A 23907-nucleotide genomic window follows, 5' to 3' on the forward strand; every position below is an offset into this window, starting at 1 on the left:
ACTTGTCAGCCCAAGCCTGAATATTGTCCAGTTCTTGCCGCATTTGGACATGGACTGCTTTAGTATCTGAGGAGTCGTGAATGGTGCTGAACAGTGTGCAATCATCAGTGAACATCCCCACTTCTGACCTTATGATGGAAGGAAGGTCATTGATGAAGCAGCTGAAGGTGGTTGGGCCGAGGACACAACCCTGAGGAACTCCTGCAAAGATGTCCTGTAACTGAAATGATTGACCTCCAACAACCACAACCATCTTCCTTTGTGCTAGGTGTATGACTCCAACCAGTGGAGAGTTTTCCCATTGACTCCAGCTTTGCTAGGGCTCCTTGATGCCACACTCAGTCAAATGCTGCCTTGATGTCAAGGTCAGTCTCACCTCACCTCCGTAGTTCAGCTCTTTGCTCCATGTTTGAACCAAGGCTGCAATGAGGTCAGGAGCTGAATGGCCCTGGCGGAACCCAAACTGAGCATCAGTGAGCAGGTTATTGCTAAGCAAGTACCGCTTGATAGCACTGTTGATGACCCCTTCCATCACTTTGCTGATGATTGAGAGTAGATGATTGAGATAATTGTTCGGGTTGGATTTGTCCTGCTTTTTGTGTACAGGACAAACCTGTACACAATTCTTCACATAGTTGGGTAGATGCCAGTGTTGTAGCAAGTGTTGTAGGTACAGCAAGTAATTAGGAAGGCAAATGGAATGTTGGTGTTTATTGAATATAAAAGTAGGGAAGTTTTACTGCAGCTGTACTGGGTCTTGGTGTGACCACATCTGGAATACTGCGTATAGTTTTGGTCTCCTTATTTGAAAAATGATATAATTGCATTGGAAGCAGTTCAGAGAAAGTTCACTCAACTCATTCCTGGGATGAGGGGCTTATCTTATGAAGAAAGTTTCGACAGGTTATGCCTATACCCATTGGAGATTAGAAGAATGTGTGATGAAACACATAAGACCCTGATGGAGCAGATACTGGGAGGATGTTTCCCTTTGTGGGGAGACCAGAACTAGGGTACACGGTTTAAGAATAAGAGGTCTATCTTTTAAGATGGCGATGAGGAGAATGTTTTCTCTCGGAGAGTCATTAATCTGTGGAATTCTCTTCCCCAGAAAACAATGGTAGCTGAGTCACTGAATTTATTCAAGGCAGAGTTAGACAGCTTTTTGATAGACAAGAGAGTCAAGGGTTATAGGGGGGCAGACAGGAAAGTGGAGTTGAGACCACAACCAGATCAGCCATGATCTTAATGAATGGCAGAACAGGCTCGAAAGGCCAAATGGCCTACTCCTATTAAACCCTTTGCTCCTACGTTCAGTCACAGGATATCATTCATGACCTTGATAAGAGCTGTTTCAGCACTGTGACTGGGTTAGAAACCAGCTTCGAGGAAATCAAACATGGAATTGTGAGATGGACATAAATGTGCATCGGATAGGATAGATTCATAGGATGCGACTGCTTGATTAGGTTCTTTGATAAAGCAACAGAAAGGGTTGATGTTGTGTATATGGACTTTCAAAACATGTTTGACAAAATATCATATAATTTATAATAAAATTTAAACCCAAGGGATTAAAAGGACGGTGGCAGCATGGATAGAGAATTGGACAAGAGACAGAAAGCAGTGATTAGTGGTGAATGGTTGTTTTTCTTATGAACATATGAACTAGGAGCAAGAGTAGGCCACTCGGCCCTTCGAGCCTGCTCCGCCATTCAATAAGATCATGGCTGATCTGGCTGTAACCTCCCGCCTACCCCCGATAACCCTTCATTCCCTTGTTTATTAAGAATCTATCTACCTCTGCCTTGCAAACTTTCAAAGACTCTGTTTCCATTGCCTTTAGAGGAAGAGAGTTCTAAAGTATCACAAACCCTCAGAGAAAAAATTTCTCCTCATCTCTATTTTAAATGGGCGACCCCTTATTTTTAAACAGTGACCCCTGGTTCTAGATTCTCCCACAAGAGGAAACATCCTCTCCACATCCACCTTGTCAAGACCCCTCAGGATCTTAAAGGCTTCGATCAAGACGCTTCTTACTCTTCTAAATTCCAGTGGATACAAGTCTAGCCTATTTCCTCATAAAATAACCTGCCCATTTCTGGTATTAGTTTAGTAAGTCTTCTCTGAACTGCTTCTAATGCATTTACGTTCTTCCTTAAATATGGAGAGTAATATTGTACACAGAACTCCAGATGTGGTCTCACCAGTGCCCTGTATAACTGAAGCATAACCTCCCTACCTTTGTGTTCAATTCCCCTCACAATAAATGATAACATTCTATTAACTTTCCTAATTACTTGCTCTACCTGCATACTAACCTTTTGTGATTCATGCACTAGGACACTCAGATCCCTCTGAATCTCAGAGGTCTGCAATCTCTCACTATTTAGATAATATGCTTCTTTTTTATTCTTCCTGCCAAAATGGACAATTTCGCATTTGCCCACATTGTACTCTGCTAACTCAGACTGGAGGAAATAACAGTGCTGTTCCCCAGGGGTCACTGATCATTGCGTTTTTATTAATGACTTGGACTTAGGTGTACAGGTATAATTTCAAAGTTTGCAGATGGTACAAAACTCAGAATACTAGTAAACAATGAGTTGAACAGTAACAGACTGCAGGAGGACATAGAAATGGTGAAATATGGCAGATCAGATTTAACACAGTGAAGTGTGAAGTGATGCATTTTGCCTGGAAGAATGAGGAGAGGCAATATGAACTAAGAGCATGCAGAAACATAGATCCCTGTGGGTGTATGTACACAAATTATTGAAGCTGGCAGGATATGTTGGAAAAGCTATTAAAAAAGCATATGGGATGGCTTTATTAATAGAAGAATAGACTACAAAAGTAACAAAGTTATGCTAAACCTTTATAAAACACTGGTTAGCCCCCAGCTAGAGTATTGTGTTCAAATGTGGGCACCACACTTTAAAGGAGGATGTCAAGACCTTGGAGAGGGTGCAGAGGAGATTTACTAGAATGGTATTAGGGATGATAAAGAGGTTCAAAATCATGAATGATTTAATAGAGTAAATAAAGAACATTATTTCCAGGGACAGAAGGGTTAATAATCCAGAGGGTCCAGATTTGCAGAGGATCCAGGTTTGCAGAGGACCCATGTCATGAAGTCCATTGATCTTTGTGTCTCTGGGTGCTAAATTTGCAGTCTGTGGAGATGGTCACATTTAAGATAGAGGATGTTCCAAAGATTGTTACGTTGGTTCCTGCCTAGTGACAAGGGTGGGACCCTTGTTTTGATAGGTCCCTGGCTCAGTTCAAGGGTCAGTAAACAGCAGTTGGCAGCCGGTCGGTTTGAGGCAGTCTGCCAGCCAACATGTCACAAAGACAAAAAGGGACAGAAACAGGCCAAGTTACGTTAAGTTAAATAAAGAGCTCCGGGGAGCAGACTTAAAATAAAGAGGGTCTTTGGGGCAAAGGTGTTCTGCTTGGTGCGGCCATAGATCTGAAATTGTGCTTGTAAGCTGGTGTTGAGTGTACTTGAGAATCCAGGGAAAAGGAATCGTGGGAAGTGAGATTGAAGTCCTGTGAAGTGGGCTATTGTTAAAGCCATCTGAATGGGAGTGACTTTTGGAGAGAATTCCAAAGAAAAATCTTCAAAGGTGAAGCTGGGAATCCATCGTGAGACAGAGTTTCAACGAGTTTGTTTGACTTGGCATTTACTAACGTCTGGGTGGGTTCTTGAGAAATTCATGGACTCTGTCTTGTTTGCATCTGTCATTTACTCTGCAGCGTGGTGTGTTCAACCATAGTTCGCCTGTTAATTCACATGCACCTCATACTTATCCTGAATGGTAGAGTACAAGATACATTTCGTAAATTGCTTATCTTTCTGAACTTATATAGTAAAGTTTGCTTTTTTTTTGTTCAAAGCCTGTGAAATCTTGTGGCCATATTCCAAAATCTCAACCTTTATACACTTTAAACAAAGCATTATTGGTCCCTAACCTGAACTCTGGGTCTGGCCAGGGAACATAAGATTTACAGAGGATCCATATTTGCAGAGGATGCAGATTTGCAGAGGGTGCAGATTTAGAGGATGCAGATTTAGAGGATGCAGATTTGCAGAGGATGCAGATTTAGAGGATGCAGATTTGCAGAGGATGCAGATTTAGAGGATGCCGATTTGGAGGATGCAGATTTAGGGGATGCAGATTTACAGAGCATTCATATTTGCAGAGGATTCAGGTTTGCAGAGGATGCAGATTTACAGAGGATGCAGATTTGCGGAGGATCCAGGTTTACAGAGGATCCATTTTTGCAGAGGATCCAGATTTGCAAAATTTTCAGCTTTGCAGAGGATCCAAATGTACAGATTTTCCAGATTTGCAGTGGATCCAGATTTACAGAGGATCCAGATTTGCAGAGGATCCAGATTTGCAGAGGGTCCAGATACACAACAGCCAAAAGCAACATGAGGAAACATTTCTTTGCTCAGAAATTGTTCTGTCTGGAGCGCACTGCCTGAAAGGCTGATGGAAGCAGATTCCATAATCACATTCAAAAACAAACTGGATAAATAGAACAGTAGAATAGTACAACACAGAAAGAAACCATTCTGCCCTTCGAGTCTTTGGTGGGTCTTTCGAAGAGCAATTCAGTTAGTTCCACTCCCTGGCTCTTTTTTCCATACCCTTGCAATTTTTTCACTTTCAAATATTTATACAATTATCCTTTTGAAAACTGTTAATTTATTTCCACCAGACTATCAAAAAATTCAATTCAAATTCTAAGCTCCCGTTGCATAAAAAATATTTTCCTAATTTTACATCAGGTTCTTTTGCCAATTCACCTTAAACCTGTCTGGTAATCAATCCTTCAGCCATTGGAAAGTTACTCAGCATTTACTCTATCCAGGTTAGATTGGCTATGGCAAGAGGCTGACTTAAGTAACGTCTGGCAGTCCAAAAATATCAGCATGAAGCTGAAAAAGCACCTGGTACAGTCATCAGTGTGGAGTGTTACACTGTACAGGTGTGAATGTTGGAGGATGAGAGGAGGAGAACAGCTTTTAAAATATGGGTATGGTGGAGGATGCTCAGAATCAGTGGAATGGACAGAAAGACAAATGAGTGGGTTAGATCAAGAGAAGTTCAGGAATCAAAAGGTTTGCTAAAACTGCTGTAAAGTTCTACATTCCACGTCATTCTAAAGAGAGAGAGAGATAGCCAAGTACAGACATTGAAAACGAAGATCCAACAGCCTTGACCTAGCAACAATTGAAGAAGAAATTGAGGGTGAAAACTGAAGAGGAAGAAGGAAAGTCAGATGGGCGGATAACATTGAGGCACAGACTGAGGGAGGCAAAGGAAAAACAGGGAAGGAGCAAAACAATGCCAATGGCCCCACTAAGGCTATGGTGACAATGGATGAACTCCATTTGAACCTCTCCTGATGTTAAACACCTCTAGCAAATCTCTTCTTTGCCCTCTCTGGTCTAAGGAGAACAATGGCCTCTTCTCCAGTCTATTCATGCAACTGTAATCCTTCATCCCTGGAACTATTGTCATAAATTTCTTTCTGTACTGTCTGCAAAATCTTCACATCTCTCCAAAAATGTGTGTCTAGAATTGGACATGATGCTCCAGCTGGGTGTAATATAGGTTTATCATCACTGCCTGGCTTTTATACACAGGGGGTTGGATTTTAGTGGGTGGTGAGTTCTCCGCCCCCCAACATAGAAGTGAGGAGCCTCTGTTTTTCTTGAGTTGTTAATTGGTTTGAAGCAAGGGTTCTGCCCCCACCTGGGGGGGAAGATCCACCTTCAACAGCTGTTGGCCAATCAAATGGCAGGAAGCTCTCTGCTCCCAGCAGCATCACCAGGAGCAGTGGCCACTGCTGTAACCTCAGCCAGTCCTGAAGAAGGCAGTCAGGAATGGAGTCCGGACTTCATGGTAAGCCTGCCTCCACTTTGTCGCTGCACCAGCTCTCCAGATGAGCAGCTCCCCTAGTGCCATTCCCTGCCTTCTCCCTGTAGTCCTGCACATTCCTCTGTGCCAGGCTGGCAGGCCTTGGTGAAGAGGGTCGGTGGGGGGCAAGGGTGGACAGGGCAGGGGATGATAGAAATGCAGGGAAAGGAATAACTGGAGGAGGGGCCATCTGATGGGCACAAGGGGCCTGTAAAGGAAATACTCCTCACCCCACCTTGATAAATCAAAAGCCCCTGTCGGGCTGCATGCTTGGTGTAGGGCACTCCTGCCACGGGTAAAATCTCAGTGGCAGCGGGCAGGGGCCCTTAAATAGCCATTACTTGGTGACTTAAGGGCTTCAATGGGCCACAGGTGAACGGACCTCACAACGCCTCCCCTGCTGCTGGTAGAATTGTGGTAGGAGTCGAGGCAGGTGGCTTTGTACAGGGAACAGCACCCATTGGCATGCTGCCCAATTTTATGACAACCTGCCCCCGCCCCCCAACCAGCCTGCTATCCCGTCCCCAGGGGGCCATAAAATAAAGTCAAGACTCCCTAAATGCTTTGTTAACCAACCCTACCACCTTCAAAGATTTCTGTACAAACATCTCCACATATTCCTCCACCTCCTTTAAAGTTGAGCTTGTATTGTCTCTCTTCATTCTTCCTACCAAAATGCATCATCTCAAATTCATCTGCCTGGTATTTCATCAGCCACGTGTCGACACATTCCACCAACTTGTCCATTTTCTCTGAAAGTCCTTTCCAGTCCAGTCTTCCTCACTGTTTACTGTACTTTCAAGTTTGGTCACATCTGCAAATTTTGAAATTGTACCATGTACAACAGGGAGAATGGATCAAAAACAAGAGGGCACAGATTTAAAGTAATTGGCAAAAGATGCAAAACAGATATGAAAAAATACATTTTCAGACAGCAAGTGGTTAAGGTCTGGAATGCACTGCTTCGGTATGGTGGAGACAGGTTCAATCGAGGATTTCAAAAAGGAATTAGACTGTTATTTGAAAGGAGGAATGTGTAGGACTACAGGGAGAAGGCAGGGAATGGCACTAGGTGAGCTGCTCATCTGGAGGGCTGGTGCAGGGACAATGGGCCGAATAGCCTCCTATTGCACCATAACAACTCCGTGATTCTGAGACTCTACAAGGCAAGCCATTAATGTACATCAGAAGTATTTGAAGATAAAAATATGATAGGGTTATTGGATAAAAGAGATGAGTGGGATTAATCAGATAACCTGACCAAAAAGCCAACAGAGGTCGAATGGGGAAAATGGCCTCTTTCCATGTGGAAATTCTAGGATTCTTTCTAGGTTGGGTTTGAGATGGAGGCTGGGAATGAGTTTCAGGTTGAGTTTTGGAAGAGAGAGAGAGCTGGTGTAGCGAGGTTGAAAATTGGGGGAGGAGGAGGAACTGTGAGAGTCCGTTAATTCTGAACAACAGGCTTCAGCTTTAGAAATGAGGATTGTGTTTCCTGGATGCTATATCTTTTCCTTCCCCCAACCAAAAGGGAAAAATAAAGTATAACTATTGGATTGGACAGGCAACATGCCCGAAGCAGTGACTGACATGTCCGTCTCTCACATCAGCTTTACTGGAACCTTGGTTTGTATTTGACCAGGAGTAACCCCTTCCCTGGCATAAGCACACTGCGCTGACCCAAGCGGATGCCAAGTACAGTGATTCTTATTTATCATAGACATAGCTGTTTAACACCAATGGGACTGAATCATTTATCCGACATAAACCTAAACCTCTGCACTGTCCCCATCAAACACACCCAGGACAGGTACAGCACAGGGTTAGATACAAAGTAAATCTCCCTCTACACTGTCCCATCAAACACTCCCAGGACAGGTACATCACAGGGTTAGATACAGAGTGAAGCTCTCTCTACACTGTCCCCATCAAACACTCCCAGGACAGGTACATCACAGGTTAGATACAGAGTGAAGCTCTCTCTACACTGCCCCATCAAACACTCCCAGGACAGGTACAGCACAGGGTTAGATACAGAGTGAAGCTCTCTCTACACTGCCCCATCAAACACTCCCAGGACAGGTACAGTATGGGGTGAAATACAGAGTAAAGCTCCCGCTGCACTGTCCCATCAAATACTCCCAGGACAGGTACAGCACGAGGTTAGATACTGTCATGAAGAGATTAATGCCTATAATGTTATTAGAAATCATTTTTTTAAAAATAGAGTTTGGTGGTGTCTGTCCCTGTGTGTGTGCGTATGTGTGAGTGTCTTAATTGGATTAAAGATAGCTGGTGTAGAGGCTTTGATGTATAGAAAGTAGTAGATTTGGAATGGTAATTAGATAAACATGGGGAGGTTTAGAGACATCAGTGTCAAGGGGGCAATTTGCATTTTTAAATAAAGCATTCAAAAGAATGGGTGAAATCTTACGCCAAGCAATGTGTTTATTTTTTTCAGCTTACTAGTAAAATTGGTGGAATCAAAAGGATGTTATTGTTAGAAGCAGTAAAATTAAAAACCTAGTGATACAATGGAAAATTTACATTCAAAGAGGGAGGTATGTTTAAAGGCAAAAGGAAATTGTGTGTAAGGCAGAGGCATTTTAAGATCCATCAAGTGTGAGAAGCCTCCATCCTGTAAACCTCAAGGACCCAGACTGAAAGAAATTCATTTCGAATGTAACTGTCCAGAGTGTGCTTTGCCAGGCGTCTCTTTAAATCTACGGGCAGAATTTTGCTGTTGGCGAGCAGGGGGCGGGGCCCGCTCGCCGACGCGTAAAATGACGCAGGATGACGTTGGGGGGAACCTCCGACATCATCCCGCCCCATTTAAATTTTCAGGAAGGCAGGGGCGCAGCAAAATCAGCTGTGCGCCCGCCGACCTGTCAGTTGCCAATTGAGGCCATTGACAGGATCATTTAAACAATTAAAGGACCTGCCTGTCCAACCTTAAGGTTGGCGGGCAGGCCAGGAGCCCCGGCGGGGAATAGAAAAAACATGTAACCTCATCCACCAGCGGGATGAGGTTTCATGCAGGGTTTAAAAAGTTTAATAAACTTATTGTGTAAATTATGAACATGTCCCATCTCATGTGACATTGTCACATGAGGAGACATGAAAGGGAATTTTTTTTTTCTAATTTTCATATTTTTAAAACTGTCAGCGATCTCCCTGAGGCAGCACTTAGCCTCAGGGAGATGTGCGCTCTTTCGTGCGCATGCGTGAAAGAGCGCACTCTCACATTTGGGGAATGCCTCCCCTGCCCGCACAGGAAGCGCATAGCACTTCCCGCAGGACGTCACGCTGGGCGGGCCAATTAAAGCCCGCCCACTTAAAATGGCAGCGGGGCCCGTTTCTCCGGTGGGGATCGGCTCCCCGCCCGCCAGAGATTGGGTCAGGCCCGCCCGCCAGGCAGGCAGGCAGAAAATTCTGCCCTATGAGTTTTACTGCTGCCTTAACGGGGGATGTAACTGAGAGTCAGATTAATTTTGGGATTTTTGTATTTATTATAGTAGTAATTTTGTAGACACATGTATGTGCTTATAATTTTTATTGTATTCATAAATGTGTAATTTAGTTATATAGAAAACCTCTTCTTGAAGTTTTCAAAATAATGAGGGGCCTGGTCAGAGTAGATAGGGAGAAACTGTTACCGCTCGTAAACAGATTGAGAACCAGAGAGCACAGTTTTAAAGAGTTTTGCAAAAGAAGCAAATGCGAGATGAGAAAAAACTGTTTCACACAGCACGTAATTAGGGTTTGGAATGCACTGCCTGGAAGTGTGGTGGTAGTCGGCATTCAAGAGGGCATTGGATGATTATCTAAATAGAAACGATGTGCAGGGTTACAGGGAAAAGGCAGGAGATTGGTACTAAGTTAAAATGCTCAGACAGCCAGTGTAGACATGTTGGGCCGAATGGCTTCCTTCTACACCATAACAATTCTGTGATTATCTTGAGACTCAGTCTTATTACTACTGAACTCAAAGCCTGCATCTCGAAACATACAAATTGCAATAATGGATTATGACAGTTGTTTCAAGTTTCCCTCTGGGATTTGAGCAACTCAGCCTTTACCATTGGCTGTACCATAACTGGAGGCTCTTGGCGACATATATTTGTAATTCCTTGAGTTGTTTTGGAATTGGTGAATCTTAAGGCTATGAGTATGAGAAGCACTTTGAATTCAGGAGTTGATCTGAGGTCTTATTGAAGTGGTGAGACTGCAAAAATGGCTGTATCTATGGCTAAATATTTTCTGGAAGTAGAAGATATAACTCTGGTTGGTTACAAAATGTATCCAAGAGTAAGTTAACAGAGTTGGTGGATAAATTACAATTGAGGTTACCTGCGGGGGCTAAGAAATCAGACATAAGTGAAGTGATAGCACAGCATTTGAAATTGGAAGGAATACCTGAGAGACAGAGTTCTCCAAGGTGTGGTTCATTGGAATGGGCTCAAATTCAGTTGCAAATAAAAACAATTGAATTGGAGGAAAAGGAAAGAGGCAGGGCATTCCAAAGGGAACAGGCAGAATGGCAGGAGAGAGAAAGAAAACAGGAAAGGGAGTTAGAAATTGTGAAGATAGAGAAGGAGGAAAAAGAAAGAGAGGGAGAGAATTCCAACTGAAAATGTTGGCAGTTAAAAAAGATACACCAAGAAGTGAGGAAGGACTTATTTCCAGGGTAGGACTCAGTGGGGAGATGTTTAAATTTGTACAAGCTCTTCCAAAGTTTGAGGAAAAAGATATTGAAGCATTCTTTATTTCATTTGAGAAGATAGCTAAACAAATGAAATGGTCACAGGAAAACTGGACATTATTGTTACAGTCTAAGTTGGTAGTAGAGCACATGAGGTATATGCTTCACTGTCTGAAGTGGTACTGGTGAATTATGATGTGGTAAAAAAGGTTATTTTGAGTGCATATGAGTTGGTTTCTGAAGGATACAGGCAGAAATGTAAGAATATGAGAAAACAGCCTGGGGAAACTTATATTGAGTTTGAGAGAGTAAAACAAAGTAATTTTGAACGGTGGATAGGGGCATTAAAAATAGAGATAATGTTTGCAGCTCTTAGGGAAGTAATTCTTTTGGAAGAATTTAAATATTCAATCCCTTCAGTACTGAGAGCTCATATGGAGGAACAGAGGACTGATTCTGTGAGGCAAGCAGCAGAGATGGCTGATGATCATGAGTTAGTGCATAGAGCTAAACCTTTTCTTCATCACACTCTTAAATCCGAAAAGGATATAAAGTGGGAAATTGAAAGGAAAGTAGGTAGTCAGGGAAGAGAAGGAGTAGCTGGGAATTCCCGGGAAGTTTTTTCTCAGAATAAAAAGGAAGCTGCTGAGAGTAGAAGTGACATTCAAAAGTTGAGGAGATTTATTGTAATAAAACGGGGCACATGAAGTCAGTGTGTTCGAAATTGCAGAGAAAATCTATTGGAATTATTGGGGTACAGAATAGCTCTGGAAGTAAAAGTAATCTGGGTTTGGAGGTTCAGGCACAAGAGAAACCAGTGGTTTGTGTACAGGTAAAATAAGGAGAATCAGTGATAGGTAAAGAAGTGGGAACATATTCACAATTTACCCAACAGAATTCTGTGGAGCAGGTTGTAGAACTGTTTAAAGATTTTGTATGTGAAGAGGAAGTCTTTCCATGTGTACAGGGTGGAGTAGGTAAAAATATTAAAATTTTAAGAGACAAGGGGGCTAGTCAATCCTTAATGTTGTGGAATAGTGATATTTGTTGTTCAGAGGGAGTATTGCAAGAACAGGTGATAATAAGTGGGGTTCATGGGGATGCTAAACCTATTCCATTGTGGAAGGTAAATTTAAAGAGTAAGTAGAAAACTTACTGCTGGGGTGGTGGAAAAATTGCCCATTGCAGGGTTTCAATTTATTCTGGGTAATGATACAACTGGATCATAAATGTGCGTGATGTCTATGGTAGTTGAGCAGCCTGTAGAAGTGTTTTTAACAGAGGTGTTACAGAAGGAGCATCCTGTATTGTTTCCAGATTGTATGATAATGAGATCAAAGGCACCTACAGTTTGAAACAAGAAAAACAAGAAGGACAGACAGTTCAAAGGCAGGAAGAAGGTATTGAAAACCAAATAGCAGGCACTGTGTTTGATAATCTTATTCAGAAAGACACAGGAGAGGACCATTCAGCTGAAATGTTTAACTCAAGGCTGTTAATTAAGTTGCAGCAGGAGAGTTTGCAATTAAAACAGTTATATCAGAAAGCTTACTCAGAAACAGAAGCAAAATGTATTCCCAAATGTTATTACCCTAAGGGTGATATTTTAATGAGATAATGGAGGCCAGATCATGTCTCAGCAAATGAAAGCTGGAGGGAGGTACATCAGATTGTTATCCTGTTAAGGTATAGAAATTAGACTCTGAGGATTGCTCATGAAATTCCAATGGGGGGACATTCAGGAATTAGAAAGATGCATGCAAAAGTACAGAAACGTTTTTATTGACCAGGATTGCATACGGATATAGTCAAACTCTGTAGAACATGTTACACATGTCAGGTGATGGGGAAACTACAAGCAGTGATTAAGCTGGCATCTTTAATCCTAATACCAGCATTTGAAGAACCTTTTATTTGGGTCATGATTGATTGTGTAGGACCCATCCCTAAGACTAAAAGTGGAAATCAGTACTTACTGACAATAATGGGCATGTCTACTAGATTCCCTAAAGTGATACCTTTAAGAAATATTACAACTAAGATGATTATAGAAGAGTTAACTAAATGTTTTAAAAGATATGGTTTACCTAAGGAAATACAATCAGTCAGGGTTCAAATTTTATGTCACAGCTGTTTAATGAGGTAACGAACAGTTTGGGGATAAAACAATTTACGCCAACAGCTTAACATCCTGAATCACAAGGGGCTATGGAAAGGTGGCATCAAACCTTAAAAACTATGATGAGAGCATACTGTTAGGATTATCCACAGGATTAGGATACAGGAATTCCATTCATGTTACTTGTTATTTGAGACGCTCATGATGCATCGACTTATTACTACTGAATTCAAAGCCTGCACCTCAAAACATACAAATTGCAAAAATGGGTTATGACAGTTGTTTCAAGTTTCCCTCTGGGGTTTGAACAACTCAGCTTTTACCATCAACTGTGTCATAATAATGCATAGTAAACCTCACTCTACATGGTCCCCATCGAACACTACCAGGACAGGTACAGCATGGGGTTAGATACAGAGTAAAGCTCCCTCTACACCGTCCCCATCAAACACTCCTAGGACAGGTGCAGCACAGGGTTAGATACAGAGTAAATCTACCTCTACACTGTCCCATCAATCATTCCCAGGGCAGGTACAGCACGGGGTTAGATACAGAGTAAAGCTCCCTCTATATTATCCCATCAAACACCCCCAGGGCTGGTGCAGCACAGGGTTAGATACAGAGTAAAGCTCCCTCTCCCTCCTGGTTGGCAGGGTGTGACGAGTGGTGTGCCACAGAGAGCAGTGCTGGGGCCTCAACTTTTTACAATTTATATAAATGACCTGGGTGAAGGGAATTAATGTACGGTTGCTAAATGTTCTGACGACACAAAGACGGGTAGGAAAGTAAATTGTGAAGAGGATGTAAGGAGACTACAAAGTGACATAGATTGGTTAAGTGAGTGGGCAAAGATCTTGCAAATGGAGTATAATGTGGGAAAATGTGAAATTGTCCATTTTGGCAGGAAGAATCAAAAAGCTTATCATCTAAATGGTGAGAGATTACAGAGCTCTGAGATTCAGAGGGATCTGTGTGTCCTAGTGCATGAATCACAAAAGGCCAGTATTCAGCTACAGCAGGTGATTAGGAAAGCTAACAGAATGTTATCATTTATTGTGAGGGGAATTGATTACAAAAGTAGGGAGGTTATGCTTCAGTTGTACAGAGCATTGTTGAGACCACATCTGGAGTATTGTGTACAGCACTGGCCTCCTTATTTAAAAAAAAGTGGAAATGCATTAGAAACAGTTCAGGGAAGGTTTACTAGACTAATATCAGGAACAGGCGGGCTGTCTTATGATGAAAGGTTAGCCAGGTTAGGCTTGTACCCACTGGAATTTAGAAGAGTAAGAGGCAACTTAATTGAAACCTTTAAGATATGGAGATGTCTTGACAAGGTGGATGTGGAGGGGATGTTTCCTCTTGTGGAAGAATCTAGAATTAGGGGTCACTGTTTAAAAATAAGGAGTCACTCATTTAAGACAAAGATGAGGAGAAATTTTTTCACTCAGAGGGCCGTGAGTCTTTGGGACTCTTCCTCAAAAGGCAGTGGAAGAAGAGTCTTTGAATATTTTTAAAGCAGAGCTAGATGGATTCTTGATTAACAAGGGGGTGAAAGGTTATCGGGGGAGGCAGGAATGTGGGGTTGAGGTTACTTTCAGATCAGCCATGATCTTATTGAAAGGAGGAGCAGGCTCAAGGGGCCAAGTGGCCTATTCCTGCTCCTAATTTGTATGTTCGTAGGTACAGCACGGGGTTAGATAGGGTAAAACTCCATCTACACTGTCCCATCAAACACTCCAGGGCAGGTACAGCATGGGGTTAGATACAGAGTAAAGCTCCCTCTACACTGCCCCCATCAAACACTCCCAGGACAGGTATTTCACAGGGTTAGATACAGACGAAAGCTCGCTATACTTTGTCCCCATCAAACATTCCCAGGGCAGGTACAGCACGGGGTTAGATAGGGTAAAACTCCATCTACACTGTCCCATCAAACACTCCAGGGCAGGTACAACATGGGGTTAAATATAGCGTAAAGCTCCCGCTACACTGTCCACATAAAACACTCCTAGGACAGGTATTTCACAGGGTTAGATACAGACGAAAGCTCGCTATACTTTGTCCCCATCAAACATTCCCAAGGCAGGTACAGCATGGGATTAGTTACAGAGAAAAGCTCGCTCACATCTGACCCTCCAACAGTGCAACCCTCCCTCTGTAATACCCCTCTGACATTGAAGCTCACCTTCAGTATTGCCCATCCAACAATGAAGCACTCCCTCATTTCTATCACTCTGACAGTGCAGTGCTCCCTCATTACTGACCCTCTGACAGTGCAGCACTTCCTCATTACTGTCAGTTCGGCTCTACTCCTCTGATGGTGCAGCGCTCCCTCATTCCTGTCACTCCAACAGTGCAACGCTCCCTCAGTTCTGACCCTCCGACAGTGCAGCCCTCTCATTACTGATCATCTGACAGTGCAACACTCCCTCATTATTGACCCTCTGACGGTGCAGCACTCCCTCAGTACTGTCACTCTGACATTACATCACTGGACCGTCAGCCTGGATTCTGTGTTAAAGTTTCTGGAGTCGGACTTTGACACGCGACTAGCTGACTTCAAGCTCAGTATGATACCCATGGCACCACAGCTGGGTCGGGAAACAATTATACTCTGTTTAATTATCTGGAGAATGTGACTATCCATCAAATCACCTTTTATAATGTTACAGTGCCCTGTGTTACTGACTGTATCTCTACTGATGTTAACCCAGCTCCCTCACGCTGTTACTCAGTAACCCCTCTCCCCAAGTGTCCTGTGTTACTGACTTTATGGGCAGGATTTTCCCTTTGGTGCGCGGGGGTGGGCGTAAAATGACGCGCGTTGATGTTGGGCGAGTGTCCCAACATCACCCCGCACCATCGCGATATTTCATTGGGTGGGTGCGCGATGATCTCCGACGCTCGCCCGCCATTAATTAACGGGCCACTTAAGGCCCTTGACTCACCAATCGACGCCGATTTTTCGGCGCCTGTGCAATCTTCTGGTCAGCGCACGGGCGCAATGGGCAGGCGGGTAGGAGACATTTGTATAAACTTCATCCACGGGTGGGATAAGAGGGCTCAGTGGAGTTGCGAGTGTGCTCTGTCAAGTATTTATTTTTCAAAGTTACTGACACTTGCCTGTGTGATCTGCAACACTTCAAAACGCATACCAGCTACTTGGTCTGGACTCGCAACCTTCAGGTCAGCACTCTGCAGTGAGGAATCTTTTCTGGGCCTGCAGGTTTCAGGAAGTCTTCTGTTAGCCTGGGTATGGGAGCTGAACTGTCCACTGGAGGCACCTCCTCTGAGGAGGAAATAGGGGCTAGAAGGAGCAGGAGGCCAGGAGTGTACATCCAGCCTCCAGGGGAGCCACCTTTGGGAGGACAGGTGCAGGCACAAGGGGCGCAGGGCCAAGAGGTAGGCCAAGGTGGAAGGGGCCGCAGAAGATGCCACTATCCTGCTGCCAGGTATACAGGCGGCGAAGCAGCTACCTCAATATGTCTGAGTTGCAGTGCCGAAGGAGGCTCCATCTCTCAAGGGAGACAGTCAACTATATCTGTCAGATGACTGGGCCTGAGATCTCCCCAAACTGTGTGGGTGGACACCCCATGCCAGTGGCTCTAAAGGTCACATCTGCCCTCAACTTCTATGCCTCTGGCTCCTTCCAGGAGTCAGTGGGTGATCTTTGCGGTGTCTCCCAATCAACTGTCCACACTTGTGTCAAGCAGGTTACAGACGCTCTGTTCAGACGTGCATTGACCTTCATCCACTTCCGTTGGGACCAGGCAAGCCAGGCACAGTGAGCTAGAGGCTTCGTGGCCATTGCTGGCTTCCCCCGCATCCAGGTTGCTATAGACTGCACACATGTGGCCATCAAGGCGCCAGCAGGTGAGCCCGGTGCCTTCAACAGGAAGGGCTTCCACTCCATGAACGTGCAGATAGTGTGTGATCACAGGATGCTGATTCTACAAGTGTGTGCAAGGTACCCCAGCAGCTCCCACAATGCCTACATCCTCAGACACTCCCAGGTGCCAGGGCTCTTCAGTGCTCCAGCCCGGCTGGATGGATGGCTGCTGGGTGATCCATCCACGGTGAGCAGGAAGGTGGCTCATGATGCCTCACCGCCATCTAAGAACAGAAGCTGAGCAGTGGTACAATAGCAGCCACGCCTCCACAAGGACTGTGGTGGAGAGAACCATCAGTCTTCTCAAGATGCGCTTCTGATGCCTGGACCGCTCGGGGGGTGCACTCCAGTATCTCCCAGATTGTGTATCGGTGATAGTGGTTGCATGCTGCGCTCTCCACAATCTTGCGCTGGAAAGGGGGGAACGCTGTGGGTGATGACGATGAAGACATTGATGCAGTGGCTGCGGCTGCACATGATGAGTCCAGCAGTGAGTCTGAGGATGAACATGCACAGGGAAATGCTGAGGGGGTAGACACTGACCAGGGCATACTCCAGGGAGGCAGGGACACCCGGGAGGATTTAATCCAACGAGCCTTCAGCGAGCACACCATAGATGGGCCTCCAGATCAAGCCTGGGCTGTAGGTTCCATACTCGATACCTTAGTGCAAAATCTACCTGGATAGGAACATTAACTAAGGGCCTTGTTAATAAAGCTGAATGTCCAACAAAGCACTCATTACAGTTTTGGAAACCATCCACATGCAGAAGAAAAGAGGCACCTTCAGCCATGGTGACATATCTGAATTTAATATGTCAAGCAAACAAACTTATGCAAAAAAAAAGAGACAACAGTGTTCCAAATCAGAACAAATCATAAGGACCTCATCTCGGGCCAACGCAAAAGCACCAGTGAGAAACCCGTGGTGTGCCTAAGGTGCCTTATGTTTACGTTTTTGGGTGCTGCGTCTTGGTGCTGCCCCCTCGCTGGGACTGGCATCTGAGACAGCCTGTTGACTCTGCTGTCCTGTTGGCCTCGATGACTTTGGCGGTTGTCCTCTGGCACGTGGAACCTGTGCTGGCCCCACCTGGGAGGGATCTGCCAGGTCCACAGCTGGCATCTCCCCAGTCGTCATAGCCTTACCGGATGCAACGGTCACTGGGTGACGGGCGGAGGAGCTACCACCCTCACTCTGAGCGCCCTGAGAGGAGCCCGCAGAGACGACAGGCAGCTGCTGCGCCGATGTGAGGTCATTTCAGACCTCCCTGCTCACCGTGAATGGATGGGCACTGAGTTGGGAAATGTGGTGCCCAGACCATCTCCCACACTGGCAATGACCAGCTGAGGTCAATGCCGATGTGAGGGCTTGCTGGTCAGAGCACATCCCCAGGAAACCCTGATGGGTCTCCTGGAGGAGCCTCTCCACGAGAGTCGCCTCTCTCTCCATGGAGGACGCATGGCGCTCGGACATGTGGTTCATTGCTTCGGCGATCATCCACGTAGATGCCTCTACCACAGACACCAAGCCAAGCATAGCCTTGCACACCCGGCCGCATTTCCTGTCCCTGCTGCGCCACGGACGACTCCAGAGGTACATCATCAGGCACCGACTGAGCATGTGCCTGGTCCTCTGCAGTCCTCCGGCTGATGGCGCCATGGGCACTCTCTGTCTCTGCCAGCTCCTCCAGTGACTATGAAGTGCCCTCACCGCTGTGCCCCGGGACACGAGCCAATGTTCTAATTCCCACTGGGGTGCTAGTGTCTGCGCTGATGCCTGCCTTGCAGAGATGGTGTGACGCTGGTGAGACTTCAGGTTTCTCAGGTATGATAGAGGGCCTCTGCTGCTCCTCCTCCCAGCCCTGCTCCGATGATGCTGAAAGGAACAGTTAACGTGGAGACAATGTTAACGTGCATCCCTGTCCCCCGGATCATTATGCGCTCATCCTTCCATAAGCAATGGTCAAGCCATGTTGCAAAATTAAATCAATTAACATTCAGCCCTGCCATGGTTGTTGGGAGAACAATGGTGACCTCACTGCTGGGCTAACATATCTGCCCGTGGCACCCCAGCCTCACCGATGCCAATGGACCTGGGCGCATGGCACCTCCCCAAATCTAGGGCCTCCTGCTCGAAGCGGCTAAGATTGGCGAACTGCGCCTGGCCGCCTCCAGTCCTCACACACTTTGCCACGTTATGAGCATTCTTCTCCTGAAAATGACAGACGAGCATTGATTAGTAGAAATTGTACATGGACTTACTTCGCGCACATGGCCCACCCTGACCAGAGTGGGACATATCAGGGCTCCAGTGCCTCCTCACCCCACTGCTGCCGAGCACTCACACAAAGATTCTGGGCCTGCTCTCCACCCCCCACACCCACCTTGGACACATGCTGCCTACATCACATTAGGCACCACACGGTATATCTTTCCATAGCAAGGAGGTGCTAGCACGTGGAGCGTAGAGCGCAGCAGATGGTTCGTTGTCATACCACCTTGAATCTCCCCTTCCATCCCCCTGACTTGGACATGTCCTGGAGTTCCAGCACAGCGTCTCGGTGCAGCTCCTCCAGGTTGTCCCCAAACCAGTCATGTGGGACTCAGTGTAACACATGCTGCGGGTGCAGAACCCATCTCTTCACCACCATCTCAGGGTGACCTCGGCATGGGCAATATCTGCTGGCCACCCAGCGAAGGACAATGCCGTCAATGATTCAATGCGTTCACTACACTAAAGCTTGGAGTTGGGGGAGGGGCACTGACCTGCTGGGTTAAGTGACCAATGCCAACATGGTCCTCACCCTGCCAGAGCGCAACAAGCCGTTGAAGTGCTTGCGACACTGGATCCAGATGCACTGCACCACGTCGCGGGAGTTCACCACCTCCACCACCTCCTCCCAGGCACGTTTGGTCATGTGGGGGGGGCCTCCTCCTCCCATCCTCGGGTACGAGGACCTCCCGCTGTGCTGTCATCTTCTCGAGGAGGGCAGCAAGTCAGTCATCAGAAAAACGAGGGGCACAGTGCCCCCCCACCCTACCCTTCACCTGGCCTGCCCCGATGGCCTGCCCTCCGGCCTGGCCTGCCCCGATGGCCTGCCCTCCGGCCCAGCCTGCCCAGTTGGCCTGCCCTCCCGCCTGGCCTGCCCCGATGGCTTGCCCTCCGGCCTGGCCTGCCCAGATGGCCTGCCCTTCGGCCCGGCCTGCCCAGATGGCCTGCCCTCCGGCCTGGCCTGCCCAGATGGCCTGCCCTCCGGACTTGCAGGAACTTCATTGCCCCTCTGCATAGCCCTTCGCCCAGCCATTGTGAGCAGCCTTTCTGAGGCTGCCAGGGCCTTCCTTTATATAGGCCGCCAGTCGCCAGTGGAACCAGCGGCCTGAGCACGCCCACCACCGACCGCACACTACCGCTATGCACAGGAGTCGTAAAGTACGCTGGGCGGACCTTTACTGGCCCGTCCGCGTAAAATGGCAGCACGGACCCGATCTCTACTGAAGATAATCCAGCTCCCTTACACTGTCGCTCAGTAACCACTCTCCCATCAGCGCCCTGTGTTACTGACTGTATCTGTACTGATGTTTATCCAGCTCCCTCACACTGTCACTCAGTAACCCCTCTCCCACCAGCGCCCTGTGTTACTGACTGTATCTCTACTGATGTTTGTACAGCTCCCTCACACTGTCACTCAGTTACCCCTCTCCCCCCAGCGCCCTGTGTTACTGACTGTATCTCTTCTAATGTTAATCCAGCTGCCTCACATTGTTACTCAGTAACCCCTCACACGCCCCCCCAGCGCCCTGTGTTACTGACTGTATCTCTACTGATGTTTATCCAGCTCCCTCACACTGTCACTCAGTAACCCCTCTCCCCCCATCGCCCTGTGTTACTGACTGTATCTCTACTGATGTTTATCCAGCTCCCTCACACTGTCACTCAGTAACCCCTCTCCCACCAGCGCCCTGTGTTACTGACTGTATCTCTACTGATGTTTATCCAGCTCCCTCACACTGTCACTCAGTAACCCCTCTCCCACGAGCGCCCTGTGTTACTGACTGTATCTCTACTGATGTTTGTACAGCTCCCTCACACTGTCACTCAGTAACCCCTCTCCCCCCAGCGCCCTGTGTTACTGATTGTATCTCTACTGATGTTTGTACAACTCCCTCACACTGTCACTCAGTAACCCCTCTCACCCCAGCGCCGTGTTACTGACTGTATCTCTACCGATGTTTGTACAGCTCCCTCACACTGTCACTCAGTAACCCCTCTCCCCCCAGCGCCCTGTGTTACTGACTGTATCTCTACTGATGTTTGTACAGCTCCCTCACACTGTCACTCAGTAACCCCTCTCCCCCCAGTGCCCTGTGTTACTGACTGTATCTCTACCGATGTTTATCCAGCTCCCTCACACTGTCACTCAGTAACCCCTCTCCCCCCAGCGCCCTGTGTTACTGACTTTATCTCTACTGATGTTTATCCAGCTCCCTCACACTGACACTCATTAACCCCTCTTCCCCCAGCTCCCTGCGTTACTGACTGTATCTCTACTGATGTTTATCCAGCTCCCTCACACTGTCACTCAGTAATCCCTGTCTCCCCACCCCGTGTTACTGACTGAATCTCTTCTAATGTTAATCCAGCTGCCTCACACTGACACTCATTAACACCTCTCCCCCCAGCTCCCTGCGTTACTGATTGTACCTCTACTGATGTTTGTCCATGTTCCACACACTGTCACTCAGTAACCCCTCCCCCACCAGCACCCTTTGTGACTAACTGTGTCTCTACTGCTGTTATTCCAGCTCCCTCAAACTGTCAATCAATAACCTCTCTGCCCCCAGGACCCTGTCTTCCTGACTGTACCTCGACTAATGTCAATCCAGCTCACTCACACTGTCACTTAGTAACCCCTCCCCCAGCACCCAGTATTACTGGCTGTATTTCTACTGATGTCAATCCACTCCCACACCCTATCATTCATTAACCGCTCACCCACGCACTGTGTTATTGACTGTACCTCCACTGACATTAATGCAGCACCCTCACACTGTCACTCCATAACCCCTCTCCCACCCAGCGCCCTGTGTTCCTGACAATACCTATACTGATTTTAATCCAACTCCCATGCACAGTCACTCTGTAATCCCTCTATCCACAGCACACTTTGTGACTGACTGTACCTCTTCAGATGTCAATCCAGTTCCCTCACACTGTCACTCAGTGACCCCTCTCACCGCAGCACCGTGTTACTGACTGTATCTCTACTGATGTTGACTCATCTCCCTCACACTGTCACTCAGTAACCCCTCTCCCACCAGCGCCCTATGTTACTGACTGTATCTCGATTGATGTTAACCCAGCTCCCACATACTGTCACTCAGTAACACTTATCCCCTCAGTGCATCTGTACTAATTTTCATCCAGCTACCCTCACAATGTCACTCAGCTATCCCTCTCTTCCCAATGTCCTGTGTTACTGATTATGTCTCTGCTGATTTTAATCCAACTCCCACACACTGTGGCTGAGTAACCCCTCACCCGCAGCACCCTTTGTTACTGACTGTATCTCTACAGATGTTCACCCAGCTCCCGCACACTGTCACTCAGTAACCCCTCTCCCCCGACTGCCGTGTTACTGACTGCATCTCTACTGATGTCAATACAGCTCCCTCACACTGTCACTCATTAAACCCTCTCTCCCCCGCTCCGTGTTACTGATTGTATCTCTACTGATGTTAATCCAGCTCCCTCACACTATTACTCAGTAACCCCTTCTCCTGTGTTACTGACCATATCTCTGCTAATGTGAATCCAGCTCCCTCAAATTGTCACTCAGTAACCTCCCTCCCCCAAGCTTCCTGATTGCATCTCTACTATATTAATCCAGCATCCACACACTGTCACTCAGCCACCCCTCTCCACCAGCACCCTGTGTTATTGATTGCATCTCTACTAATTTTAATTCAGCCACCCTCACACTGTCACTGAGTTATCCCACTCTCCTCAGTGTCCTGTATTACTGGTTGTATCTGTACTGATGTTAATGCAGCTCCCTCACACTGTCACTCAGTAACCCCTCTCCCCGCAGCACCCTGTGTTACTGACTGTATCACTACTGCTGATGTTAATCCAGTTCCCTCACACTGTTACTCAGTAACCCCTCTTTCCAAAGCACCCTGTGTTACTGGCTGTACCTTTACTGCTGATGTTGACCCAGCTCCCTCATACTGTCACTCCGTAACCCCTCTCTACCCAGCTCCATGTTACTGACTGTATCTCTACCGATGTTAATCCAGCTCCCTCACTCTGACACTCATCAGACCATCTCTCCCCAGCTTCGTGTTACTGACTGTATCTCCACTGATGTTAACGCAGTCACTACCACTGTCACTCAGTAACCCCTCTCTCCCCCGCACCCTGTATTACTGACTGTATCTCTTCTGATGTCAATCCAGCTCCCACACACTGGCACTCAGTAATCCCTCTCCTCGCAGTCCCCTTATGTTACTGACTGTATCTCTACTGATGTCAATCCAGTTCTCCCACACTGTCACTCAGTAAGCTCTCTCCGGCACCCAGTGACTGTCTACTCTACCCTCACCATTTGAGCTAATTTGAGTGTTGGGTGTCAGAGTAGACTCGGCAGGACTCTGAGGGGAGTTGTCACGCTGGGTTCCACTTACACTATAAACTGTATAAACAAAGCGGAGGCAGTGCTGGGCAATGCAGCATGGCGCTATCAGACAACATAGCCTTGCTATGTCAGGAACTTTTGACTTCACTAAAAAGCACAGTCACAAAATTAAATGGCTGAGTACTACCCCTCCGATGCAGACGACTAACCTGTCCGTATAGGCTCGTGCCTCTTGAGTTGTCAGATGTCTGACCAGGTAGCTTCAACTACCACCATGTGACCAGGAATATGTCTCAGGGTATAGGGCAAGGCGACAAGACTGAGCAGACGAGAATGGGCCCAAGTTTTCGAGTGCCTATCTTCCTGACACTGATCTAATGTAATGTAGCTCTCAGTGAGTCCCTGTCACATGCCTCAGCTCACCCTCAGTCTGTGCCAAACTCCACCCCTCAGCCTTTGTCCTTCGGCTCACACACACACACACAGTCCACTCTGCCTCTGTGTGAGGCTAGTTGCCAATGCCAGGGCTTTAGCAGCATTCGGTATGCAGCAGGATGGGAGCATGGCAAGGTGGTGTGGGGCATAGGGGGAAATCTGAAATCCCTAGGCTTACACAAAACAGTGAAT

At 46.7% G+C, this 23907-nt stretch overlaps 1 protein-coding gene across 6 annotated transcripts in view; it reads right to left on the reverse strand.

The window, feature by feature from the left end:
- Positions 1–23696, reverse strand: part of nr1h3 (nuclear receptor subfamily 1, group H, member 3) — a 521793-nt gene extending 498097 nt beyond the window's left edge. For 3 of the 6 annotated variants that reach the window (XM_078548807.1, XM_078548803.1, XM_078548808.1), the window contains exon 1: positions 23490–23648. The gene's annotated coding sequence lies outside the window, so the exon portion shown is untranslated. Of the gene's footprint in view, positions 1–6562; positions 6751–23482 lie in introns of all 6 variants that reach the window. The other 3 variants (XM_078548806.1, XM_078548804.1, XM_078548805.1) reach the window with 3 other exon arrangements.
- Positions 23697–23907: the final 211 nt, after the last annotated feature.

Source organism: Cetorhinus maximus, chromosome 9 (assembly GCF_964194155.1).
Source record: "Cetorhinus maximus chromosome 9, sCetMax3.hap1.1, whole genome shotgun sequence".
NCBI classification, from domain to species: domain Eukaryota; kingdom Metazoa; phylum Chordata; class Chondrichthyes; order Lamniformes; family Cetorhinidae; genus Cetorhinus; species Cetorhinus maximus.